Source organism: Podarcis cretensis (genome assembly GCF_951804945.1).
Source record: "Podarcis cretensis genome assembly, chromosome: 11".
NCBI lineage: Eukaryota > Metazoa > Chordata > Lepidosauria > Squamata > Lacertidae > Podarcis > Podarcis cretensis.
Genome location: NC_137180.1, coordinates 53,172,657 through 53,194,416, shown reverse-complemented (window position 1 = coordinate 53,194,416; position 21,760 = coordinate 53,172,657). Strand labels below are relative to the sequence as shown.

At 43.8% G+C, this 21,760-nt stretch overlaps 1 protein-coding gene across 4 annotated transcripts in view; it reads left to right on the top strand.

The window, feature by feature from the left end:
• The window catches only part of RAB27B (RAB27B, member RAS oncogene family), a 123,573-nt gene that overhangs the window by 70,690 nt on the left and 31,123 nt on the right, over positions 1-21,760 (top strand). The window contains exon 1 of one of the 4 annotated variants that reach the window (XM_079995132.1): positions 15,240-15,522. The exons of the other annotated variants lie outside the window; for them this stretch is intronic. The gene's annotated coding sequence lies outside the window, so the exon portion shown is untranslated. Of the gene's footprint in view, positions 1-15,239; positions 15,523-21,760 lie in introns of those variants that run through there. 4 annotated transcript variants of the gene reach the window in all.

Genomic DNA, 21,760 nt, shown 5'->3' with positions numbered 1-21,760 from the left:
GGGGTGGGGTGGCCTGGGGAGAGATTTGAGGGCCAAATAGAGAAGCCATGATGGTTCCTCACTTGAGGTTCCTCGCCCCTGACTTAAGAAATGCCTTCCAATTTTTGCATTTGTTGCAGGCAGATAATAAAATGTCCTGGTCTTCACTGCCAGGTGAAGAACCTGAATTCCAAGCGCTAGCCCCGCCATAGGCTTTCATGCTCAAATCAGATGGCTACATAAGGCAAAGCACAGGTTACGAGGTTCAGCAGGTGCACAAGAAGCAGGACACATTGCTAAGCAGAAGCTCAGATGTTGATACAACAAGGGACAAACCCTGCACTTTTCTTTTGAAGAATGGGCCAGGCACAGCTACCAGCAGGACACATGGCTGAAGTCAAACAGGCAACTCCGCTGAATGGGTTGGCTCTGTGAGGTTTGTTCCTGCTGCTCCTGACATTTCAATGTCCCTGGACATGGAGGAGGCATCTGAGCTGATGAAATTTGAAGAGGAGGAGGAGGAGGCTGGAGGCGTCCGACGCCTTAGAGACACTCCTCTGACAAGTAATCTGTGAAGCCAAATGGAAACTTTCACGTTTAAAAAGCTCAGTGCATAAATTTTCATGCATGTAAAGTGTCTCATATACGTGGGTGCAAGTTAGAGTTATTACTGTTTTACAGCTATCACTGTGTTTTACAGCAGCACATCAGGCGTGGAAGCCAGGTCTTTGTTTCCATTTTAAACCACAAAACGCTTTTCTTCCCATAATCTGTCATCAGCTAGATTGCCTCGGTATTTTCATGCAATGACTTAATATTGTGGCAGTGTGGCCTCTTACTGCACAAAATATTAGACTCATTATAAGAAAGAAAGGCAAATAAAAACCAGACAGAACGGACCTCATTTTTTGAGATTTGTTTCACAATCGCATTCGGCGGATAGCGTTGCCATCTGGATTTTAACGAGCAATTCCTCTTCAACCCTCACCAGTCGCATCCTAAATCACTTCATATGCTCATCAGGACACATAGAAGGATGAAAATCCTATGCCCAGTCATAACAAGGGAGAAAGATTATTCTACTTTGTGCAAGCGGTAGTGTTTAGCCTAAGAGTTCCAGGTAGCATTTCTTACCGTAAGGTCCCAGGGTGCATTATAAAAACAAATGAAACGTATAAGATGTTTCCAAATGAAACACAACAGTGTGAATTAAATAAAAGAGATGGGTCCCATGAAACAAAATCCCGTGACTGTCAAAGGCTATGGTAAAGTGGCGCATCTTCAGCATGTGGTGAAATTTGAATAATTGTGGTGCTCCCACACACCTCTGGGGGTGAGGGAGTTCCGAAGAAGAAGAAGAAGAAGAAGAAGAAGAAGAAGAAGAAGAAGAAGAAGAAGAATTGTTTGGATTTGATATCCCGCTTTATCACTACCCTAAGGAGTCTCCAAGCGGCCAACAATCTCCTTTCCCTTCCTCCCCCACAACAAACACTCTGTGAGGTGAGTAGGGCTGAGAGACTTCAGAGAAGTGTGACTAGCCCAAGGTCACCCAGCAGCTGCATGTGGAGGAGCGGGGAATCGAACCCGGTTCACCAGATTATGAGTCCACTGCTCTGAACCACTACACCACGCTGGCTCTCGCCAGGTTGCCCTCTCCCAGGTTGCCGTTCCCCACACTTCTGAGATTTGGTGAAACTATCAAGAACCACTCCCCTCCAGCAAATCTGAGCACCCAAGGAGAGGCCTAAGTGATTCTCCACTTCTGCGTTAAAACATCTCTTTTAAAATACGGATGATTTCGAGCCTGTCACTGTCTTCCAACCTGACCTACCTCGCAGGGTAGTAAGAATAAAATGGCACATTTGTATGTCTGCAGAAAGACAGATTCCTTACCTAAGCATCTTTGAAGAAAGGTGGGAAATAAATGTAAGGATACATGAATATCCACACCCACACATACACATACAGATTTGTCCTGTTTTCAAGATATGGGGTTCAGAGTTCAGTATTTAAGAGTTCGTTGTATCCTGATATTTCTTTTTCCTCTGTGTGTGTGCATGCACACACACCCACAGTTTTCATTTATGTGGCAGATTCACGCCTAACTTAATCTGCGGTAGATTAAAGTGTTACTTTTCTTCAGTACCGTTTATGAATATTCACATCCCTCTCCCAGAGACTTTGAGTGGCAAATCCCTCGTCAGTCAGACTGTTTGGGGAAATGCTGCTCTGCCAGAGGCACAAATAGGGTGGAATGGAAGTACGCATTTAAACATGAATGAATATTAATGAACTATTTTCCCTCCTTTGCATTCCTCTCTGGTAGATGCTAATTAATCCTTTTCAATCCTGCCTTTTATCTTTATCCAGGCCATCTGCCTTAAAAAGGAAAAGCACTCAGGTGCGCGCGATTCCAAACGCTTTCATCTACAGGGGGAGATGGAAAAAAATATTAAATAAAAATCACTGGAACAGACGGAATCCAAAGGTCATCTAGGCTGCTGCTGCACCAGGGCCCTTTAGCGCTGCAGAGACATGGCTTCTCTGCCATGAGATGCGTGTGGAATTAAAATGGAGACGCCACATGAACTCATAAGTGCCATATTGCACCTCCCTCGGGCCAAGGTTGTCCAGTAATGTTTACTCACAAGTAAATCCAGCTCAGCAAAGTTCTCAGAAACATTAATTAAAATTCCCTCCTCGTAGGTTCAACCTGTTTCTTAGGGGATTAGTGATAACTGCTCCCGTTTAACTGCTCCTTGAATAGTCTCTCTCAGTTTTCTGAGGGCATGTACACATTAGTGAATAAAACACAGCAAGGTTGTTTTCCCTTGCTGCATTTCAAGTTTTGCATTGCCGTATGCACCATCACCTGATTAGTTTGTCCAAACCCGCAACTGCCCCAAACTCCTATTCAGTGAGGCCATCATCTGCACATGTGCAATGGACGCCTGGAAGAAGAAGAAGAAGAAGAAGAAGAAGAAGAAGAAGAAGAAGGAGGAGGAGAAGAAAAGAAGAAGAAGAAGAAGGAGAAGAAGGAGAAGGAGAAGGAGAAGAAGAAGAAGAAGCAGGAGAAGGAGAAGGAGAAGGAGAAGGAGAAGAAGAAGAAGAAGAAGAAGAAGAAGAAGAAGAAGAGAAGAAGAAGAAGAGGAGGAGGAGGAGGAGAAGGAGGAGGAGGAGGAGGAGGAGGAGGAGGAGGAGGAGGAGGAGAAGGAGGAGGAGGAGGAGGCGGAGAAGGAGAAGAAGAAGAAGAAGAAGAAGAAGAAGAAGAAGAAGAAGAAGAAGAAGAAGAAGACGACAACAACAACAACAACAACAACAACAACAACAACAACAACAACAACTTTATTATTTATACCCCACCCATCTGGCTGGTTTCCCCAGCCACTCTGGGCAGTTTACAGCACATAAAAAATTGTAAAACATTAGACATTAAAAAAATTCTGATACAGGGTTGCCTTCAGATTACACATCTCAGCTTAACCACAGTTTACATCTTCAAATCAGATGGAAGCCAGTTTGTAATATTGCATCAAAAAGCAACATAAGCTGTGCCCAGGGATTTCCATATTTGGTACAGTTTAATCAAACCATGATCAATTCTAACTTTTACTAAATCCAAGAATTATGGATGACTTGCGCCCACAAGCTGTGGCACCCAGAACCTATCACAATATATTGATTTAAAATATTGCTACTTTTCTAGAAAAAGAGGTGTGCCAGAACTCACCATGGATGCCTGAGATCATGGATGCCTTGTTCTCTTTTAAGGGCAATGGCGCCCACCTGAGAGGTGCTGGAACTGAAGGCGCTTTGTATGCGTTATAACACTGTGACACCAGATGGTGCTGTGGAGTCCTGTCTTTCGCCAACGTGATTTTCCCTTTATGAAGTTTACAATGCATTTAACTGAGTTTCTGTGAGTTCCGGCTGAAAAAAGGCCGATTTAAAACACCCCACACATAACAGGTCTCCGGGGTAGCTTGTAGCAAAGTATTTAAACAATAACATCAGAACCAACTCCTAGATGGTATCCTTCTCCACTTCCACTTCTCCCACCATGAAACGTGCTTCTGGGAACCTGACAGCAGATGGACATTTACAGGGATCAGAGCTTTTCTTCTTGTCATATCGCAGGGCTCCTTGGTTCAAGTGGCAGAACGGGTCAACAGGATGAGATGAAAAGAGTCAGTTTCGACAGTTCCAAGAATTGTATAGCTAGGCTGTGCATTGAGAATAGCTTGTTCAGCGCTTGCAGTACACAAGCACCTAGCATCTCGACAGGCAACTGAATCATATCCCTGCTGACGCATTGACAGGGAGGTCAAGTTTGCTCATTATACTTTGCAACATGTTGCCATGTAGTACTAGCACACAACAGCTGATTAGCATGACTTTGTTAAGATGTACTATCTCACAGTCCTTTCAAAGAATTAGTCATAGCTCTATTTCCAGTTATCGCCCCCCCCATCCCCACAACATCTCATAATTCCATTTCAATCATGTTCTGCATATTAATTTGCACTGTGAGGAATTTATCTTCCTGTTCTTATCTCTGTGACCAGCAAAGTCGAATCATAGCAACTTGGAAAAGTCAGTGATGCCATCATCACTATTCCATTGTAATCTCAGAGGGGCTGTGTGTGTTTCATGGTCCTTATTATTCTGTTCAGTCTTGGACACCAAGAATTGGGTTACTATATGTCCCCGGTTCCCGGGGACAGTCCCCAGATTTACAAATCTGTCCCCGGGAAATGTGGCAGTAGTAGCCTCAGCAGCCCGGAGCCAGCCTGGTAGCGCAATCGGCTCTGGCTGGCTTCAGGAGCTGCTCGCTGCCACCACCACTGCCTAGGGGGAACTGGGGATGTCCAGCGGTACAGATCTCCTGCCCCCTTCCCCCTTTGTTTTGACAGATCAGGGGAGGCTCAGGAGTCGCAGGCAGGCGGCCGTTGCCTAGGAAGGGCACAAGGCGTGTGGTTTCTCTGCCAGGCAAGGTGCAAAGCCCTTCTTTCACACCCTGTGAAACATAAATGTGCAGAGTTTTTAAAAAACCTGGCAACGGCCGCCCGCCCACGACTCCCAAGCCTCCCCCTATCAGTCAAAACAAATAGGGAAGGGTGCAGGAGATTGGGGGAGGCTCAGGAGTCACAGGCGGTGCGCCGTTGCCCAGTTTTTTAATTATGTTTCACAGGGTGCGAAAGAAGGGCTTTGCACCTTTATACAATATGCATGTGTGTTTGGACCCAGGGTCTTTTGCCTCACCATCCCCACTGCTGATTCCCTGTTGCTACTCAGCTTAAAAAAAAAAAAAAAAAGTGTCCCCGGATTCACTGAAAAAATCTGGTAACCATAACCAAGAAGGTTGAGTAGAGCCCTTCTGAATCAAGCCAATGGTCCATCGAATCCAGCATCCTGTTTCCAATATAGCCAACCAAATAATAGTACCATAGAACTGCAGAGTTCGAAGAGACCCAGAGCGTCATCTAGTCCAACCTGCTGCAGTGCAGGAATCCTGCCAAAATCTAGCCCTGGCTGGGCTTGAACCACCAACCTTCTGGTTAACAGCCAGGTGCACTGACCCATTGTGCCACCTGAAGATTATGCTTCTCGGAAGCCTGCAAGCAGACTAAAAAAGTGATAGCTCTTCAGCACCACACTTGCTTTGAATATGGAGATTCTAGGCAAAAAAAAAGAGGTTGTGCAGAGTCCCTAAGCATGTAGGGGATCTATTTGAGCACAGTTTCTTCTTTGGAGATCACTCATAGCTGAGTAAGATAGACTTCCATGAACATGGTCTTAACAGTGTGTCCGTAAGTGACTGTGGAGGCCAATTCTGGATCCGCACATCCTTCTACAGTGGGGACATAGGTTTCTGGGCGGGAGTTGATCACAGTGAGTGAGTGTCAAGCGTGCCTTCCTCTTAGCATGTTTCTCCCTTTGATTCTGAGTTCTAGTGTCTTCAAAGCCCATGACACCTTTGGTAAAAGCTGTTCTACAACTGGAGTGCTTGCAGGCCAGTGTTTCCCAATAGTTGGTGTTTATACTACATTTTTTTAGATTTGCCTTGAGACAGTCTTTAAACCTCTTTTGTTGACCATCAGCATTACTCTTTCCATTTTTAAGTTTGGAATAGAGTAGATGCTTTGGAAGACGATAATCAGGAATCCACACATGACCAGTCCAACGAAGTTGATGTGGAAGAATCATTGCTTCGACACAGCAGCCTCCTCACTGCAGACATTGAGCCCAGTTGTGTGTAAGGTGGTGGAGTCTTCCTCTCAGCTATGAAGCTGCTCTTTCAGGGAGGGAGGGAACCAGAAGCTCCTGTTTGCAGGTCCGCCCCGTCTATTTTAATCATGCCTTTGGAAGAGGCATTAATTCCCTCCTTCTGTCGCAATTCCACAATTCAGTTTCATTCAAAACAGGATAAATTCCGAAGATCTTCTACTGAAGATCTGCGCCATTTCCTGGTCTTCCTCTAGTGTTCACCTTCAATGCACCAATCTAGAGAGACAAGAAATGAGGCCTATAAGTAATTGGCAGTCCTTGGATTTAATAGACCAGAGCAAATCTCTTTGTTCGCTACTTGAGTTTGCACTTGAATGAAACCAAATGGAGGAGGGGAGCAAGACAGGGAAAACGAAAGTGTAATTGTAGCTACTTTTAACAAGGCTGCAAGAATATTTCATGAAGCAGTTCTGCAGAACCTTTGGTGAAAAACCTGTGCGGGATGTTCAGTGAGGGGAAACTGCCAGCTGTTTGGGAGTTTTAGTAGCTGTTGACAGTATGCTATTAAGGGAAGTACTAGTTTTCAGGTGTGGTGGATAAAGCAAAGGCATTCTTGAAGAAGACTGCTAAGCAGGCTATTAAAGGTAAAGGGACCCCTGACCGTAAGGTCCAGTCACGGACGACTCTGGGGTTGCAGCACTCATCTCACTTTACTGGCCAAGGGAGCCAGCATACAGCTTCCGGGTCATGTGGCCAGCATGACTAAGCCGCTTCTGGCGAACCAGAGCAGTGCACGGAAACGCCGTTTACCTTCCCGCCAGAGAGGTACCTATTTATCTACTTGCACTTTGACATGCTTTTGAACTGCTAGGTTGGCAGGAGCAGGGACCAAAGAATGGGTGCTCACCCCGTCGCGGGGATTCAAACCACGACCTTCTGATCGGCAAGCCCTAGGCTCTGTGGTTTAGACCACAGCACCACCCGCATCCCTTCAAGCATGCTATTAAGTCCACCTTTTGTCTTTGCTGTAGTGGCATTTCAAGAGTTTCACAACCAGTCCATTTCTAAATAGTATTCCACCAATGCTTCAGAAGCAATCTGCCAATTTCCCATTTTTTATTCATGCACTGTGTTCAAACTGCAGCACAAGCACAGTTTACTGCAGTTTTAGTTCGCCATTTTCATTTATTTTAGTTTTTCTTCTTTCAGTTTAATGTTTAGCTTCAACTCTAGGGCAAAACTACATAAGACAAAGAAAATGAACTTGCTGCATCTCAAAATCAAGAACAGATTTTTGAAAACAGAGGCTACCTCCCATTGTTTAAAAGCACTGGGTGGAAAGCAAGACCTTCGTCTGGCAGCTCAAAGAATACAAAAATGGTGTCAAGTGATTTCCTTCAGAAGGCTATTCCAGACCCTCCAAGTGTCCATATTTTTCAGGGACATCCCTGATTTAGAGAAACCGTCCTAGTTTCTGATTTGATCCCAGAATGTCCCACTTTTCCTTAGGATGTCCCTATTTTCATTGGAGAAATGTTGGAGGGTATGGATTTGGGTGTCACACAGGGCGCCCCTGAAATTTGAGGTTCCAAGGTATGCCACTGCTTGCCTGCATCAGTGATATGGTCAGGAATGGAAGATAAACAGACCATGTTTTGTTTCATTTCACGACATTTATATACCATTTACTGTAATAAAACCTCTAAGTGGTTTACAAAAAGATAAATGTTAAAATTATCAATAAAAGACAAATAGAAGTGTTAAAAATATTCTTTAAAACAGGTATTATTATAATTATAATTATAATTTTTTATATATACCCCACCCATATGGCTGGGTTTGGGTTTCCCCAGCCACTCTGGGCAGCTCCCAACTGAATATTAAAAACACAATAAAACATCAAACATTAAAAACTTCCCTAAACAGGGCTGCCTTCAGCTGTCTTTTAAAAGTCATATAGTTGTTTATTCCCAGAGAAGGCCCTCTGCTTGTAACCTCACTTTTCACAGTGAGGGAACTGCCAGAAGGCCCTCGGAGTTGGACCTCAGTGTCGAGGCAGAATGATGGGGGTGGAGATGCTCCTTCAGGTATACTGGGCATATTTGTGCACATTTTAGATACTACTGAGGTTATTTACATACAGCATGAACAAAAAGGTGGTTCCTGCCCCAAGAAGCTTACAGTCAGACTGAGAGCAGAGCGGAAGAATGATGGAAGGCAAGGATGACTGTGAGCAATTGCAGATAGACATCATTGCAGATGAAGATGAAGGTGAGGGTGTTAAAGAAGCTTACTACAGCAAATTAACACTATCGGAAAGTTAATTAAGTCGACATTAGGTGGTTAGCACAAGCTCAGCAAGATGGCGGCCTTTTACTTTGTGATCTTGCTTGACTTCATATTTCTTGTTTGTTTCTGATTAGAAATAAGTTCTGTGCATTGGGTTATTCTGGGGCAATTTGTCTATCCAAAGAGATACTGAAATTTAGAGTCCTCCTTTAATATATAAAAAAGCAGCAACAAACTGAATCTTGTTTGACTTGCTTCAAAGCAACACTTCAAAGCCGGGTCAATTCCCTGTTTCAAAAAAACAACAACATAGTAATCACCAGCTGATAGAGGCATAGCTCATTTTTGAGATCTGACTGCAACAGCTACCTTGACTCACCCAGCAGTCTCAAATTGTAGTTGCAGGTTGATGGGCTCCTCTCAGCCTTTGAAGCAGCTCAAGGGTTGGATGATTATATGGTGCATTCAGGACTTTGATTGACTGGTGCCTATTTCACTACTGTTCTTTCTAACTCTCAACACTATCTAATACTTGAGTCTTGGGATTAAATAACAGGCAACATTAATGAATACCTTCACAGCACCAAGTCTGATACTGGCTTCCTCATATTTTTACATGGCAAGCTATATGTTTAATCAGTTTTATCTCTCAATGTATTTATCAAGGCATGGCATGTTAGTCCATAATTTTATCAGTATTTTGCGACATCTGAGCATTTTTGGCAGCGTCCAAAGGAAATTATCTTTTATTTCTTTTCAGGTGTACTTGTCCAGTACCGTATGTGTTTTTAGAATGCTCGTTCTTATTACTATTTATTCAATTTAAAACCCCATGGTTCTTACAAATGCTTTTTTCCAAACTGATGGCTAAAACATGATTCGCCCTTTTGGTGACTCTTTTCTTTCTATATTATTATAACTAAGCACGTGCTTCTCTAGATCATACTTATAAAACCTTATTTGTTAGTGAGGGAGCAAGCAGCAAACATGCACAGGATTCCTCCTCTCCCCTGGTGGCTGCTGCTCATTGGGGCCTGGAGCCATCTTCCCATGAATTTCTCTAATCAAGGGGTAAAGAACCAGATGTCATTAAACTAGAATTCCTGTTGGCTAATCTGGCTGGGGTTGATGGAAACTGGAGGGGTTGATGGCCACAGATTCTCCACTCCTGGCTGAATCCCTTGTTAAAGCCTTCTGAGCTAATGAAACTCATCCAGTTTGCAGATGCTCATCCAGTTTGCAGATGGACCAGTTCTCCAACTGTTAAGGTTATATTGAATGCCGATTCTGTTTTCTGCCGCATTCGATACCCCTCCCAGGGACAAAGCTAAAATTAGTTGGTTCCATTGGCTTTGGCTCCAGCTGCTTTTGGCCTTCTGCCCAGAGGCGGTGCATCTTGTTTCACTGGCTGAGGTGAAATGGGAAGGTGCCACCCCACACATGCTGTGCCACCGCCTTACCTGAGAAGTGTGGCGGTGCCCATGAAGCACCGGCAATGGGTTTTGATGAGATCTTGCAAACTCTCTCTGAGATTTCTCCAGAAGCCAGTGCCACTGCTGGTGCTGCTTCTCAGCTGCCATTGGGAGTGAATGGGACACCCTTTGGGTGCTGGATCTTGGATTTCTGCCACCCGAGGCATCTGCCTCAGCCCACATCATGGGAGGGCAAGCCCTGTTTCTGCCCTGCCATTCCTATTGGACACTAGGTACCGCTTTGTCTACATAGACTAGAAGGGTTTCAGACAGGAGTTCCATGATAGAAAAATAGGGAAATCCATGTACTAAATAAGCAAACAATGGCTGATAACATCTGTACAAGTGCCAACCTGTTTAGCTGGAGTCTTTTTCAAGAATGCAGCAAGAGGAATTCTGATTTGTCAGCAAAGAAGGTTTATGTGGCTGTTAGCCCAGGGTGGTACATTGTATAGTTAGCTTGTAATGTGAAGGTGACTCCTTATCTCCTAGAGAGATTGCATTTCTTGGAGAATCCAAAGCTAGACTCAATGAAGCAAGCTGGCTCTGGAGCTGCAGCCAGTTAATGGCCTCAGCCAGTGCTATTTTTCTAGAAAAAGAGGTGCCAGAGCTCCCTATGAACACCTTCCTTGTTCTCTTAGAATGGCAATGTCACCCACCTGAGAGTTGTAGCTGGCGAAAAAGCTCTTGTCTCACTTGTCAGGAGTTTGATACAGTGGTACCTCTGGTTACATACTTAATTTGTTCCGGAGGTCCGTTCTTAACCTGAAACTGTTCTTATCCTGAAGCACCACTTTAGCTAATGGGGCCTCCTGCTGCTGCCGCACCGCCGGAGCACAATTTCTGTTCTCATCCTGAAGCAAAGTTCTTAACCCCAGGTACTATTTCTGGGTTAGCAGAGTCTGTAACCGGAAGCATATGTAACCTGAAGCATATGTAACCCGAGGTTACATATTTTTAAATTTATGTGTTTGTTTCAATATTCTATTGTGATTTGGGAGTGTTTTTAGATGAAAATGGGATATAAATACCAGGAGCAATAAAAAGCAACCAGCATTACATGATATTTATTGTTCTTCTTATTAATTTGTTAATCACTTTCTACACAACTGTCTCAAGGTGATGTACAAAAAACCCAGCAAAACAGTAAGAAACAAAAACCAGCAAGTACATTAAAACAAACAAACAAACTGAAACCATACAAAATGGTGACCCATGACAAAGACCCATTCATCTACCTGATAATTGCATGGTTTCAAGCCATTCCATATTTTTTGACAAGTAAAAAGGAATGTGTTTCCATATCATCCCCTCCATTTCTGATGTTCACAACTGAGTGCCATTTCTTATGTAGCCAAGATGGAACCATCTGCAAGCAAGAGGGAGGTATCAGTAGGCTGAGGAAAACACCGAAATTTGCAGAAGTACACACGTGGAAATCTTTAGAGAAAACAACCATTTGGAGGGAACTTTCCCAAAACATCCAAACGTGGACCGAACTTGTTCAGTGGGGTCATGCGATGCTGGCTGACTCTTGCAGAAGGATGACAAAAAGGCCAGGAGGAAAGAGGAGTGGAGTCGATGGAGGACATAGCCAACTGACTAAAACATGGAACTGGAGCCTCTTGTTTCAAGTCCTCCTTGTATAACCCTATTTGCATGCTGATTTGGCTGTTGCTTGATTGTCGTGTGATACCGTATTATGCAAGTGGTTATAAAAGTTATTTTTGCCCCATCTTTCTGGGACATCTAAAGCTTCAACAGTTCACAGGAGTGGGGGAACCAGGCTTGTGAACTAATAGCATGACAACAGGACAGGGTGTCGCAAACCCATCATAGGAGTTCGCATTCAGATTATTTAATACTAAGTGTGCATAAGGGCTCCTATTTCTGTGAATTCGTCTGTGAACTGACCCCTGACCTGACCCCTGCCTCTCAGACAAATGTGTTGACTGGGATATAACCAGCCTTTCGATTTTGCACTTCTCTGAATTTTGCAGCGTTGTTATTTGGCTTGAGAAATGTGCCAAAAATGTGTGCTATGGAAATAAATATGTTTAGAAATGCATGTCGGGTGTGTTTAAAGGTGTAATTTGCATGTGAATTTTAAAAAGCAGATTAATGCCAAAAAAATGGGGCAGAGTGGATTTATCAATGAAGCATGCATCATTGTCACAGACCAGAAATAGAACGATTCATCCATCCCTACCAGTTCATTGTTAGGCATGAGGAAATGCACAAGGAGGTATAGGCAGTTTTCATTAAAGCTGTGTTCGTAATCTGCATTAGACAGGATCCCTTCAATAATGGTTGCTGTTGTTTTAAAAAATAGCTACACTTACCAGTGACAAATATTTCAGTTATCTAGGGAAGAATTCAGCATAGCGCTAAGCAGATCGCTCTGTCAGTGCAAACAATTTAGAAGTATGAGAACATTTTTAAAACATTTCTTTTATAAGGATGTTATGTTGTGGGAAAGGACTATAACCCTTAAATATCCAGAAAGGTAAAGAAACAATATTTCATTGTTACCAAATATAGTTCTTGTGATATACGGCAGGCAATCTCCAAGCAGAATTTGAAAGAGGGTGAATGTGCTTGTTTTCCCATCAGCCGTGCATACAGGTTAATTTGGTTTTTATAGCAATAAATGCTGTGCTAGAACTCCTTGTGCTCGATTTACTTTAAGCCAAATGTGGATTCGTAATTACTTTAATGCTGGGTCTATTCTGCATCTGTATCCTCAGCCAGCTTTTATGGGGAAGGATCACAGCATGGTGGTACTGCTTTGTATGTAGGAAATTTTAGGTGCAGTCCCTAGTATATCCAATTAAAACCATCCAAGGTAGCAGGACTGGGTAGGACTTCTGCCTGAGACCTCGGAGCAGTGCTTCCAGTCAGAGTAGACGAGCCTAGGATCAACAGGACCATTCATCTCAGGTTTATATAATTCAGACATAATATATCACACACAATAATGGTTATTGTTTTTATTAATTATTATTCCAGCACAACACTAGTCTGTATAAAAATGGATGATACCTTGAAAGCTTATGTAGCTTGTGCATAAATTGCACAATAGAGGTGGGGGTGGGGGTGGTTTCAGGGCATGGAAATTTATGATCCAAGATTCAGTAAGTGGCCTAATTTATTTGCTTCTTCAGTTCATCAGGGGCTGAGTTGTTTTTATTTGCCATCCATGTGAGTAAGCTTGCCAAATCACCTATATATGGCAATGCATGTGACCTCTTCAGGAAGAAATTAACATTACAGTTACATATAAATACTGTATTGTGCTTCTAGAGTACGTTTCCGAGCACAATTCAAAGTGTTGGTGCTGACCTTTAAAGCGCTAAACGGCCTCGGTCCAGTATATCTGAAGGAGTGTCTCCAGCCCCATCGTTCTGCCTGGACACTGAGGTCCAGTGGTGAGGGCCTTCTGGCAGTTCCCTCACTGTGAGAAGCCAAGTTACAGGGAACCAGGCAGAGGGCCTTCTCGGTAGTGGCACCCACCCTGTGGAATGCCCTCCCACCAGATGTCAAAGAGAACAACAACTACCAGGCTTTTAGAAGACATCTGAAGGCAGCCCTGTTTAGGGAAGCTTTTAATGTTTGATGCATTACTGTATTTTAATATTTTGTTGGAAGCCGCCCAGAGTAGCTGGGGAAGCCCAGCCAGATGGGCAGGGTATAAACAATAAGTTGTTGTTGTTGTTATAGAGGGAGCAGAAACATTCTCTCTCTCTCCCTACCAGGGACATCTACATTTTACTTCCATATTATTTAGCTACTTTTGGACAACAGTTTTGAACTTTTGACTTATGTCTGAACTACTGATTACTGACTTTTATTACAGCTACTCATACAAACTCAGTGGCAATTACTGTTATGCTGCAGTGCCAACCAGACAGAACTAAGGGGGGAGGTCTGACTCCCACCCATCCTTAATATTGAGGTGGGAGGGGTGCCCTCTTCCTGCAGTCTTGTAGCCAAAGCTTTCCAAAAGGTCCCACCAAATGCTGCAGCAGGGATTGGTCATTCATATGAAAGAACATGGGTGACCATACTGGAAGTTATGAATGAGTTCAACTTTATATTTCCTCTCTGCCAATGCCTTAACTACACTCATAGAATCATAGAGCTGGAAGGAATCCCGAGGGTCCTCTAGTCTAAGCCCCTGAAAAAAGTATCTCAACATGTGGTCACCCATCCAATTTGAAACCATACTGGACCCTGCTTAGCTTTGCAAATGTGCTAGCAGTTTTATTGCTGCACCACAGGACCGCTATGTATTGTTACTTCACACACCCCATTGCTAAAGAGGTGTTATCCGGGCAGGGTTATCAGTGCTCAGCAGAATGAGCACAACAGTCCCCAAATGCAACAGGGCCAACACACCACATTTTGAAGTAAGGGAGCCCCCTGCCCACCCCAAATAAAACCATTATCTAAAATTACCTATCTGCATCACTGTACCTGACTCTGACAGAGTTGTACAGTGACAGTGGTACAGTCGCCCTCTGAAGGTTGTGGACTCCCCTTCCTTGATGATCATCCGTCATAGATGCTTTAGTTTAGATTCCTGTATTGCAGGGTGGGTGGGGTGGACTAGATGACCCTCAGGGTCCCTTCCATCTCTACAATTCAATTAGTCGATGATCCTCTCAATGAAAACAGGTTTGGGACCTAAACCTAGTTAATCTGTAGTCACATGCTGACGTTCCTTTTTATTCCTCTTTGGCTGCTGTTTTCTGGCAGAGGATGCAACTTAAAAATCCTTAAATAAGTATATAGTCACAGTGCAAGCCTATATACAGTCTACTCAGAAGTAAGCCCTGTTGAGTTCAATGAAACTTACTCCCAGCTTAATGGGCAGGATTGCAGGTTTATTTTAATAGGGAGAGGGTGTTTTTCTAATCTCCTTAGTTAGTAGAGAATTCTCAGGGCAGCCTGCAGCAGGTAAAAACCCAAGTATCACAGAACAGCAGTCAAAACAAACCAATAGCCTCCAGCTGAACAGATAATATTCCCACTTTGGGCACTAAAATGGATCCTTTTAAAACTCGACACCGCAACACAACATAGCCAATTCCTTTCACCGAATGTCATTACAGAAACAGAGAGAGACGCGCGTAAAGTTGCAGCAAGTTCGCCTTAGCAGCCAGCGCTGTGTGCGACTGTGTCGCCAGCCTGATCTGCCCGGGTTACATCCTGTACGTCCGTGCGGACGGTCACGGGGAACGCCTTTCCTCTCCAATCAACCTTTCCAGAGAGCAGCTTCTGTGAGCTCAGAGCTGGAGGGTGGTGCCGAGCGCACAGCAAGCCGACTTTCCCTGCTGGCGAGGGAGGAACGCCACTTTTCCGGACTCCTTTGTCCTCCTCCCCTTTCCTTCATGCTCTTCAATGTTTCCAAGGATTGCTAGATTGCCTTGGGGTTTTCTTTCGCTTATGAGGAGTTGACTGCGGCGGGTGAGAGTCTTTTGGGAAGGCGAAACAAGCATCGGACTCTGTAAGCAGGCACCAAATCCACGGGAAAGAAAAACTTCGCGCCCTGGTAAGTTTCAGGTCGTGTCCGGGTATTATTTTCTGAAACGCCCTGATCCTTAACAGCGAATCGTTTAACTGCTCGTCGCTTTGCTGAAAGGAAACCCGACCAGGAGATACACTGTAGCAGCAGGCCTGAAAAGAAAACAGCAGGCAAGTTTGGATTATTGTTATTATTTATTACCTGTGGTTTCCTTTTTGTGATTTCTGCGCTAATGGTAAGCCAGGTTTTCGGAGCCCAAACTTTTGCAGAGCAATTCAGAAACAACTTGTTTGAGTGCTGAGCAGCTCAGGGGGGGTTCTCCCCCCCTTTTTTTTTTGCAGAATTACATATGGAGGTTTTAGGTGAGATTGTAAAAAACTCAAGTCACATTGCTGTTTGCTTCTTCTCAGTGTTAGCGTAAAATCTTCAAAGTGGAAGTCTTCCAAAAGAAACTTACCCACTCACTATTATATTACTCAGCTTTTTGAAACATGCTTTGTGCAAAAGGCAACTGCCTGGTTGTAGTATTTTTCTAACGTGGCTGTTCGTTTTAAAGATAGTGATCTCTGATGATGTGTACAGGAAGTGTTGTGGCTACATTAAAAGAAAAGTTTTATCCTGCTCTAAGAAAGGAAAATGTGACGATAGAAGGTGATTTGGGCTGCCATAGTATGTAGACTTTCCAGAGAGCAAGTCCCATGGGACACAGTGGAGTTTACTTCTGAGTAAATTTACATAGGATTACACTGTATGAACTACATGCAGCATAGTTTGGGTGCAATCCTGTAGCAATGTACAGGATTGCACCCAGAATGTACAAGCAAGCCCCTCTGAACTCATTGTGACTTACTCCTGAGTAAATGTGTATAGGATTGCACTGTTATTACCTGAATTGCTGCAATACCTGAACATCTTTAAAGTTGACTCAACGAATTGCAGCGGAGCTTACGCTAAGAAAATACGCCTAGGCACATAGCCTTACAAACTGACATTGACACCTTGACCTTTAGAAGTGTAACTGAAAACAATAGGACTTCCAAATAGCTTGTTCAAGTTCAGTGTGTTGGATGAGTCAGGCAAGTTTGGCTAAATGAGTAATTAAGTATGGGAAAATGAGAAAGCTACGTGCATAAATGAACTAGGAAAAGAGGGGCATCTATATCCTGTATTTGGATTGGTGGGAGTTATGGATAAACATATGTCAAATAAGAGGGGCCGTTTTATACTGCCAGAGAAATGTGGAAAAATATTTTGGGTTCCAAACTGCCTCTGTTAAAAGTTAATGGAAATTTGGCCAGAAACTTCTGTATAGTCAGGATTGCAAGCAGCATTCTGTGGGGTAGCATGTGGGTGCACTTAAGCAATGAGCAGGCTGACACAATTCTGCTCTTTCCCAATGATAAAGCTGCATCTTTGTCTCACCATTTGGCTCAGTGTAGTGGATTTTTATACCAGTGCAACAGAAGGTAACGCTGTGGACTATTTTCACCTGCAAAGATGTTCTGTGTGGGAAAACATTTTTGGACACTGATGCATGCATATGTTGGCTGATGCATGTGTGTAGTGGGAAGCTGAGGTTGGCCTGATATATGTGGAGGACAGCATGACAAGGGAAGTAGTCCCCACTTTTGTCAGCTCAAAGGAATCGGTCGGGCTGTTGTAAACATGTGGTTTTTCACGGGAAAAGCAGGCCAACAGGGTGTGTGCTTCCTGCATTATTCAGTCTTGTTCAGCTCCGCATATTGCATTAGGAACACACCCTTTTAATTGACCCACCAATTCATGGCAAGATTCTGCCATAGTGCAGAAGGGACCTTACCAGGACATGTTCCCTTGAACTCAGTAGGGCTCCACCTTCCATAGGTGTGTAGCACTGTGACCTATGAACAAAGAAATCCACCTTTTGAATCTTGCCCCAGCCATGAACTCATTTGGTGGCCTTGGGCAAGCCAGTCTCAGCCTCCCCATCTGTAATATGGGCATGTGGGGAGGATAACATTGCTGACTGAATTCGCAGTTGTTATACGGATTAGAACTAGTTAAAGCACCTGAAAATCATTGAACATTGGAAAGTGCTATACAAATGTTAAGATTGGGTCTTAGAAATGTCACCTGTCCAATTTTTTTCACCTGGACAGATCAATTCTAGATGCTCAAAATCCAAGAATGGCTTGGAAAGGGGGAGATTATTTCTCTTCTTCCTACCCTCCCTTGCTGTCATTGCACTGACCCCTGGTGGGGCTCTGTCTTCCATTTGCTCGGCTCTGCAGGAGAAAAAGAGAGAGATAGAGAGATGGAAGAATAATAGAATAAAGGGTGAGGATAGTGCATTTTCCCCTTTCCACCCAGGGATGAAAGAATCTGTCCACTTTTGGTTCTCTCAGTTTCATATTTTTTCCAGTCTTAAATTCAGTTCTCCATGTTTCCGCAGCAATTTGCATTCTCTCCCCGCCCCCAAAATCATGAAAATTCCACAGCATTTTAGCACACATTTCTCCTAAGAAACACATTTTGTATGCAGTTTTGATGAATAAAATGTATTTTTAATGTCGTTTTCCCCAATATCCACTCTTTTACCCAATTATGTGTATTTTGTAAATGCTGTTTGGTAGAGAACTGTATCACAAGATTTGGACAAGTGCAAATTTCGAAGGATGGCTGCATTTCAGTAGTTCTCAGTGTGAATTGGATAGATTCACTTTTAAACGTGTACTGAACTGAATTTATCCCCTGCCCCTACACTGAGGTCATGCTTTTGCCTCTCCCATTTGGAGCCCCAGTCTGGACCCATAAAGGTGAATCATGGCCACATGTGCCCTAGGTCAGGTGACAGAAGAGGACAACCTAGGGAGGAAAACATGCTCCAAATTAACCTGTCCCCAACCATAACTTTCAGGGCCAACTGTAGATTGAAGAGCATAAACCATGGATGGGCAAACTGTGATCTTTCAGATGTTGTTAGACTACAACTCCCATCCTCCCCAACCCTTGGAGCTGAAGGAAGTTGGAGTCTAAGACCATCTGGAGGGCATCGTGGTCCTCCATCTCTGACATGAAAGAGTCCTGCTGGATTGAATCATGGGCTCATCTAGTTCAGCATCCTCTTTGCCATAGATGCCAACCAAGTGACTCTGCGTAGCTCACAAACCAGACACGAAGGCAGCAACTGCCCCTGGTTTATCTGATAAATTACTTCTAGACTTGGGTGGTTTTGGATCCAGGGCTGGGGTTGGACCTTTAACAGCCTGAACACCACATTCCTTTCTGGTCAATCTTCCAGAAGCCACATGTTGGTGGTGGGCAGGACCCGAGGCAGAGCAATGAATGTAAATTTTACCTTGTGTATTAGGGTACTATCTACACCAGGCTTCCTCAACCTCGCCCCTCCAGACGTTTTTGGCCTATAACTCCCATGATCCCTAGCTAGCAGGACCAGTGGCCAGGGATGATGGGAACTGTAGTCTCAAAACATGTGGAGAGCGAGTTTGAGGAAGCCTGATCTACACACCCACCCACCCCTACACCTTAATCCTCTAACCAGGCAAGCAAGAGTCATTATCAGAGTTCAGAGACACCGTCCAGCCAGGCAGAAACAGTCAAGGTAAATGTGAAGCAAGACCTACTGATGGGTGTGTCCTGGGAAGTGAGGTTGTGGCTGGGCAGGGTATGTGGCCTGGGGTGGTTGCCAAAGTAGAGATTCCCAGGTGAAAAGACCTGCAGGGCTGCATTTGCACCTCGGGGGCTGAGGCTCATCACCTCTGTTCCAGATAGACCTAATCTCTGTGAAGTTGTCCATTCCTTTTTTAAAAGCCACCTCAGCTAGGGGGTTTTTATGGGCACCTGGAACAGTGAGATCTTCAGCCGGCCCCTCCAACCACACCAGCATGTCTCCATCCCATAACTGTGCTGTAGTCTAAGGACGCATCTTCTTGCTACTTCAGAATAGGGTTTTAAAACATTGATTTCACATACCTTGCCATACCTTGAAGCTCACAACAGTGATTAAAGTGGAACAAATACCATGTTTGGAGTTTCCTTTTGTAGAAATCAGCCGTGTCCGTGATTTTTTGCCTCTGAAAACTTATGAGAAGATTGGCGGAGGAAGCAACTTATTTATTTATTTATTTAGCAACACATACAAAAGTGGTTTTTTTAATAAAAAAAACACATGAAGAAATAGACAAAATAGAAAAAACAAAGAAACTAAGGATATAGTATATCACCATAACAATAGTTAACTATTAACCATTAAAATTTTTAACCTGCTATATTTTGCATAAATGAGTTCCAAATTTCAACTTGACTTGGAAAACAAATTGTGGAGCTGACTTTTATAAGGTTGCACAGTACATAACATTAGCAGTAGCTGCGTGGAACATGTGTTCTCCAGACCAGGCAGTATTTTGACAAATCAATGAAATCTTCCTATTAATGTAGTAGAGGCAGAGCACCAGTGGAAATTATATTTTGACGTTTCTGATGCCGACATGCATGACTACCAAAGCAATGAAACTAGAAGTACTTAAGGCATATTTGTTCAGAAGATACATACTTAAATTTTAAATAAATGTTTTATGGAACATGGTGCATTAAATTGCATAGCCTGGCACCCTCTTTGTTTTTATTAAAGACTGGTGTCTGTTACAAATTGAAAGCACGATCCAGGAGATAGATAGATAGATAGATAGATAGATAGATAGATAGATAGACAGACAGACAGACAGACAGACAGACAGACATATATATATATACATACAGTGGTACCTCGCAAGACGAATGCCTCGCAAGACGAAAAACGCGCAAGACGAAAGAGTTTTCCGTTTTTTGAGTCGTTCCGCAAGATGAATTTCCCTATGGGCTTGCTTCGCAAGACGAAATGTCTTGCGAGTTCTTGCGAGTTTCTTTCCTTTTTCTTAAAGCCGCTAAGCCGTTAATAGCTGCTAAGCCGCTAAGAGCCGCTAAGCCGCTAATAGCCGTGCTTCGCAAGACGAAAAAACCGCAAGATGAAGAGACTCGCGGAATGGATTAATTTCGTCTTGCGAGGCACCACTGGAGAGAGAGAGAGAGAGAGAGAGAGAGAGAGAGAAAATCCCAACATAATGTCACACACAAGTGTGACCAAGAAACAGAATATGAGATGGAATCAAACAGGCTTGATTCTTAATGGCTGAGGTCCACAAAACAGTTTTCTCCCCCATGCCAGTGGTGGGGGCTTGAGTGCAGTCCCTTTACATTCTTACATTTACATAAGTGCATGATTGCCATTCATTATTGGGAGGTGGGGAATAAAGTGCTGCACTTAGAGAGAGCATTGCTGCAGCAGAAAACCTGTTCTCTTCTACGGATACTGGCCGGCCACAGCAACAGAGACCTCATGGGAGGGGTAGCTGGTAACCCTCCTCTGCCCTCGAAAGTTTGCTTCAGGATCTGCAGCAGAGAAGCAATAGGATTATGATTTGCAAACGCAGGAGTGTGGAGAGGTGAATCTTTCTCCCCATTCCCGGGCAGAATGCAGATGGGAGGGAATAAGTATTCTTGAATGCCTCTTCTCCCTGACATGCTCTTAACTAGTCACTTACATAAAAACCGTTTCCTGACGTCCTTCAACTATTGACCAAGTCCTGTTGTAATAGCAGCCAAGAAGTGGAACCACGACAGGGTTCTGGATGGGTTCAGTTCTCGATTAGCTCCCACGAAGTTATCAAAGACAAAAGAAGTGGGCTGCCATTATTGGCAGACTTATCTGAGGGAGCAAGGTCAAACCTCTCCCATTCCGCCTTTCAAAAACTGGAGTAACAAAGAGATAAGAGGTGTATTTAGCATCTGCTCATGGTGTGCCTGAGAACACACTTCTTTTTTCTCCCACGTAGGGGAACAGCTGCTGTAAGCGGATGTATTTCAGGGGCTAGAAACCTCTGAGATAACAAAGTGAAGCACCGAAGTGAAAGGAAAATGTAGCCTGTAGCTACGCTTGCCTGTTGCTTGGGAGGGTGTGAACTGGATCAGAGACTTCCTACTGAACGACTTGCTAAAGGTATTAAATTACCTTTATGTAAGGAGCTGGAAAGACAAAAAACGGAATAGAGATGGAAGAGAGTTGTGTTAGTGAGCCCAAGAATGTAAAGCAGGTTTGGAACCTGGGACACTCCAGGTGTTACTGGACTACAAAAGTGTCATACTCCCTGATGATTGACCATGCTTGCTGGGGCCCAACCACAGTTTCATTTGCCCTGTGATTTCGAGTCTGAGAAAATTTTGTTTTTAT